Below are 6,363 nucleotides of genomic sequence, written 5' to 3'. Positions count from 1 at the left end.
GCCCTTTTTTTTTTTTTTTTTTTTTTTGTTGTTGTTTCTGGTGTGATACTGCAGCGCCCGACTTCGTAAGCTGTGGGGCAGGTAAGATGTAGGTGTTTTACCGTTTTTACTCTTTTTTTTTTTTTTTTTTTCCCCCAACCCATGGATGGAAAGTGCCCAATCCTGTGTTAAAGGAGCAACCTGAGGGCACAGCCTCAGCGCTCGTGACTCTGCTCTTCTCTGGCTCTGGGTGAGACGCATCAGCCAGAACCGGGGGGCTTTCCTTCTTATTTTGGCATCTTTGGAGAATCAGTGGCAAATTCAGAATGTCTTCCAGAAGGGAAGGAAACATGATGACATTTGAATCAGGAATTTTCCTGTTTGCTGCTTTATCTCCCCTTCTCTGAGACGTACCCAGCAGGGTTAGGTGGCACTTACAAGCTGACCAAAGGGGACCTGAAAAGTAAGCTCAAGCTTTGAGTTGTGTACACCTTGCTGGGGCTGCCTTCCCGTTCCCATAGCCCCCTGGGCTTTCTCCAGTTACAGAATCACAGAATCACAGAATCACATGGGGTTGGAAGGGACCTCTGGAGACCATCTAGTCCAACCCCCCTGCCAAAGCAGGTCCACTTAGAGCAGGTTGCACAGGAACGTGTCCAGGCGGGTTTTGAATGTCTCCAGAGAAGGAGACTCCACCACCTCCCTGGGCAGCCTGTTCCAGTGCTCTGCCACCCTCAAAGTAAAGAAGTTCCTCCTCGTGTTTAGGTGGAGCTTCTTACATTCAAGTTTGTGTCCATTTATAAGTATTTACAAGCATTAATCAGTTCCGCCCTCAGTCTTCTCCAGACAAAAAGACCCAAGTCCCTCGGCCTCTCCTCCTAAGAGAGATGCTCCAGACCCCTAATCATCTTTGTAGCCCTCTGCTGTACCCTCTCCAGCAGTTCCCTGTCCTTCTTGAACTGGGGAGCCCAGAACTGGACAGAGTACTCTAGATGGGGCCTCACCAGGGCAGAGCAGAGGGGGAGGATAACCTCTCTTGACCTGCTGGTCACACTCTTCCTGATGCACCCCAGGATGCCATTGGCCTTCTTGGCCACAAGTTGGCTATTCCGGCTCTCAGACTATTGATTCACGTGATGTATGCTCTGTCTTTGGAGCCGAATTTTCTCATAGGTGTTGGGCACAGCAGTAGGAACAAACAGCAACCACCCAACCCCTGAGTTTTCCTTTACACGGCTGTAGCCTTAGCATGTGAAGTCAATGCTGGTATTGAGTTTGCGAAGAGGCCGAGAGCGCTTTCCCCCATTGCACCCAGCCACAGCACTCACCCCTGCCACACAGTGGGCATCCCAGGCAGAGAGTGAATTTTGGGTCTGAATGGGTAGATTTTGATGGCAGAGGATTTTGCTGCTGCCATCCTACAGCCAAAGCAACTGTGTGTGGGGAGACAGAGCCAGCTGAGCACTGATCCCATTCACCTCCTGTTCTCAGAAGAGTTTTCCACCCACCCCCTTGCTACGTCTTCTCTTGACTTGTAGAACCTTATCTCCTGACCCAGCTCTCCTCCAGTGGGACTCACAGAGCAGGAAAGACAGCACATCTTGCCCTGGTTGCTTCACCCCTGGTTGCACTAAAATGAATAGGTAAAGACTTTCCATTTCTGTGTACCCCTCGCCATACTGTCCCCATTTTCTGCCTCCCACAAGGCTTGGCTTGGGGGAAGAGAGAAGGACTTGCTGAGGCAGGGGTGGCTGGAGGGGAAGCAGAGGTGCTGCACCTCCCTTACGACGAAAGGCTCAAAGAGCTGGGGCTCTTTAGCCTGGTGAAGAGAAGGCTGAGGGGAGACCTTATCTATGTTTACAAGTACCTAAAGGGTGGGTTGAAGGAGGATGGAGCCGGACTCTTTTCAGTGGTTCCCAGCAATAGGACGAGGGGCAATGGGCACAAGCTGGAACATGGGAAGTTCCATTTAAATATGAGGAGAAACTTCTTTCCGGTGAGGGTGCCAGAGCCCTGGAGCAGGCTGCCCAGGGAGATCATGGAGTTCCCTTCTCTGGAGATTTTCAAGACTCACCTGGATGCAGTCCTGAGTGATGTGCTCTGGGCAACCCTGCTTTGGCAGGGGAGTTGGACTAGATGATCTCTAGAGGTCCCTTCCAATTCTGACAATTCCGTGATTCTGAGACCTGTGGTTTTTTTTCCTGGCTGTTTCTGCCACTGCTGCTTTGCCTGCAGGTCTGAGCACTGTGCTGCCATTTTTCCATCCATAAGAAACTGGATGTGATTAAGAGTGATTCCTCCTCTGCAAAAGCAGGCTGAGGCCACCAGAGGAAAGCGCAATGCAGAAGGTAAGTATTTATTCTAACAGCAAGACACCTATCTTGGGGGCACTCGAGGAAAAAAAAAAAAAAAAAAAGAGGCTAGATAGAGCAGAGGAATGTAAACACGCTGGCTTTGAAGGCTAAGGCCATCTTGTTCAGTCTAGATCAAACAGCAGCTCCCAGGCATGGGCACGGACCCAAAGAGAACAGAAAGTGCATGCACAGTTCAGTGAGCACACTGGCGTCCCTGGGCTGCACCGGGCAGACGCTAATGACAAAGGAGGAATTAAACACCAGAGTGCAGTGACAGAGTTATGTTTCCTTCGAAATCATTAAACCCAAAGGCAAGTTGTTTTATAAAGGAAACACCCTGTGTAAAGTGCAAGAGATGAGAAATGACAGGGAATTGGCTCCCAACCATACTACGGGCTCGGAAAAACCAGCAGATGTAGACTTGTGCGATTTTCTAGCATGCAATTTGTTTTTACATCGTGTACAACACGCTGGGACCTCACCCCACAGTTCTTGAGCTAGAGAGGTGGGGAGCATGGCTGTGTAAAGGTGGTTACCGCTTCTACCTCCCTCCCGCGGAGCTGGGTCCTCTCTGGGCAGTCACCGTGTGTAGGAGAAAGAAGTCTGGAGTCCTCAACATAGAAAGGACATGGACCTGTTGGAACTGGTCCAGCGGAAGGCCACAAAGATGATCAGAGGGCTGGAGCACCTCTTCTATGAAGACAGGCTGAGGGAGCTGGGGTTGTTCAGCCTGGAGAAGAGAAGGCTCCGGGGAGACCTCATAGCAGCCTTCCAATATCTGAAGGGAGCCTACAGGAGAGCCGGAGAGGGACTCTTTGTCAGGAAGTGTAGTGACAGGACAAGGGGTAATGGTTTTAAATTGGAAGAGGGGAGGTTGAGATTAGATATTAGGAGGAAATTCTTTCCTGTGAGGGTGGTGAGGCACTGGAACAGGTTGCCCAGGGAAGCTGTGGATGCCCCATCCCTGGGAGTGTTCAAGGCCAGGCTGGATGGGACTTTGAGCAACCTGCTCTAGTCGGAGGTGTCCTTGCCCATGCCAGGGGGGTTGGAACTTGATGATCTTCAAGGTCCCTTCCAACTCTAACCATTCTATGATTCTATGATTCTAAGACCTGGTTTCACAACCAGCCGCAGCATCTCAGAGCCCCACCAGCTTCTCCAGGGCCACAGCCAGCCCAGAAATGGAGGCTGTGAAGAGCACACACTTTCGAGCTATAGCACAAAGATGCTTTTTTTTTTTTCCCCTCTTTTAAATCTGATAAGAACCACACGTGCTCCAAAGGGGCCTGGCTCTCTCCTCTTTCCTCCGCTCCCAAGTAGGCAACACGACCAGGAGCCATGTGGGCTGCTGTGTCCCACTCCTGTGAGCCTGCCACGGCAGCAGATAAATACAGCTTTTGTAGGACACTCGGCAGAAAAATCTGCTTGCATCTTTTCATCTTTGTGTCTTACAAACACCAAATGGATGCTTTGAGTCTTTTGTGTTGGCTTGGTTTTATTTCTGGATGGGAGAAAAAAAAACCACAAGAAAGACCGACATGAAAGTCCCTCTGGATGCCCCTTCTGCGCGCACGTATGTCCAGACCCGCACACTGGGACGACGCTGGTTACCCTCAGCGCGACGTGTCTGCCACCCATCTGAGCTCAGGCACTGCCCTGCCTATGGCTCTGCTCCCACTATCTGCTCCCAAAGCAGCCCCATGCATCCAGGGCTAAAGCTCTTTACGTTCGGTGTTTGAACGTTCTCTAAAACTTTTGATGTTTGGGGTTTTGTTTTGTTTTGGGTTTTTTTTTTTTTAAACCTAATATAAAAAAGCATTTCTGGAAGCCTGACGTCAATTGTGGTTGATGGGCTTTGTTTATTCATGCCAGTTAACAGGCTAAACGGAGGTCTACTGTACTTTTGCAAGCAATCTTAATCCCTTCGAATGAATAACAAGAAGAAAAAGATGGGTTGACAGAGGCAGTTAGCAGAGATCATACTTACACATGTTTGTTTTCGGTAATTAGTCACAGTGTTAATAGAAACATCTACTTTAAGCAAAGACTGCTGATTTGCACAAACAGAGGGCCATATGCTCTGGTGGGTGTGGAAGGGGGTTGATAAAACTAAAAACTTTTCAGGATTTTTTATATGTGAAAACTTGCTATTATATTTATTCATTTATTTATCCAGTGTAATAATTTTCATCCCAGTTAGGTTTTGCAGTATTTTTCACTTGAAAATGTCAAAATAAAAACACAGGGCTCCATGTTCACCTTCTCTTGCTTGCTCTTTCTCACACATACACACACAGAACAAGGGAGTTTTTAGCTGGCTGTCTATTGCTAAGGGCTTACATATGGTTAGCATATGAAAATGAACCAGGCTGTAGGTGTTTTAACAATGTAATTTAGAATATGTTGCCTTTTTTACTTTTCCAATAGTACCAGACGGGTTTTGCCGCCGGACTATGAAAGCAACTGCTGCCTTTTGCAAAGATTTATTATTTTTTAGTGATATGATAGACTAATACTAGTTCCAAAGGGGGAGATATGCTGAGTTGTTAACATACCCCTTTGATTCCAGCCTATTCTGTTCCTGTCAAGTGTAATGGGGAAGCTTCCTATATGTTATGAAATGCTATTCAATTGCACCTCTCTCTACTTTGTTTTTTTTTTAAAAATAAAGCTAATAATTATTTTAACTTCAAACAGAAGCCTTTTTTCTTGGACAAAATCATAACTTTGCTTTCTTAAAGAGCTCATGATCAGTATAGGTTTTCAAGAGAAAGGAAACTATGAGTTTGTTTGCTTTTGTTCATTATTGTGTTTTTAGGCATGTTTATAATTTACTCAGCATGATGCTTTTGACTTTGCTCGTGTGAAACATTAGATATATTGCAAATCATCCTCTCTCAATGGGCTCAGATGCTTCAAGCAGAAACTGGGACACCCGAATCCCAAACCCCAGCCCCGGGATACATTCCTGATTACCTGTGGGGAAGTGCTGGTAGGGACAAGCATCCTCCTCTGCAGTTCCTTTGCAGCTGGTTTTCTACCACCCATCCCCAGTGGTACCTGGATGCTTGCTAAGTAATTTGTTCATTTCCAAATCATAATGGTCAAGTTACAAAGCAATTTACCACTGAATCTACTGACTGATGCAAAATGTTATTGTCAGTTTAATTTACATGGATACTTTAGAGAAGAGAAGAAAGTCGATATCCATTTGCAGTTTTTGTAGTGCAACAGAAATGAATTCACCAATTGTAAAACTTAAAAAAAACCAGCCCCAAACCGTGCAGGTGCACACATAGACACAAAGACTATGGCAGAAGTAGTTCTGGCCTGTTGCACACCTAAGGCATCTTAGGCATCCTTTCAGTGGCCTCTTTGGTCAGCCACATCTTCTGTCCTGTTGGTACGGTTTGTCCCACAAGTTGTATGCTGCCTCTCTGTCAAGGAACTGACCATATGGATCAATCTTCATGCAGAGGTCAAGTCTGTAGTGAACGGGCTAGGAAAGGCAACCACTGGCAGTGCATAAATATAGCATGTAAAAAGCTTCTGCAGAACAAAGAGAATAATCTGTTCTCCATGTCCACGGGGGAGGGAAAAAGAAACGATGGCCTGAAAATATAGCAACATTTTAGGTTAGATGTTGGGAAAAGCTTTTTCCTGGGAAGGATTTGAGCCTCAGAAAAGACTAGCTGGGAGGGTGTGAAATCCCTGTGACAAGGGGGATGTTAGGGTCAGGCTATACAAACATCTGCCCAACTGGCAAGATATAACCAATCCTGTCTTGGGACTGGGATGGAGTCCCGAAGTCCTGAAGACACCTGTTTTCCTGGTTACTGCAATAAATCAGTGTCACCCTGCGTTTCCCTTCTCATTTGCTCCCTATAGACAATGCTGTTTTCAAAAGTTTCTGTTGGACACAAACTCTAATGTGTAGACGTGGCAGATTACAGGCCTTTCGTTGGCTCCATCTTCAGCTGTTTCTGTGCCGGTGTGGCTGCAGATGGCTGCTGCTGGCCTGGGTTTGGTG

The sequence above is a fragment of the Numenius arquata genome, chromosome 3, assembly GCF_964106895.1.
Source record: "Numenius arquata chromosome 3, bNumArq3.hap1.1, whole genome shotgun sequence".
In the NCBI taxonomy this organism is placed as follows: domain Eukaryota; kingdom Metazoa; phylum Chordata; class Aves; order Charadriiformes; family Scolopacidae; genus Numenius; species Numenius arquata.
The sequence above is the reverse complement of the archived record's forward strand: the minus strand, read 5'-3'. Positions refer to the sequence as shown.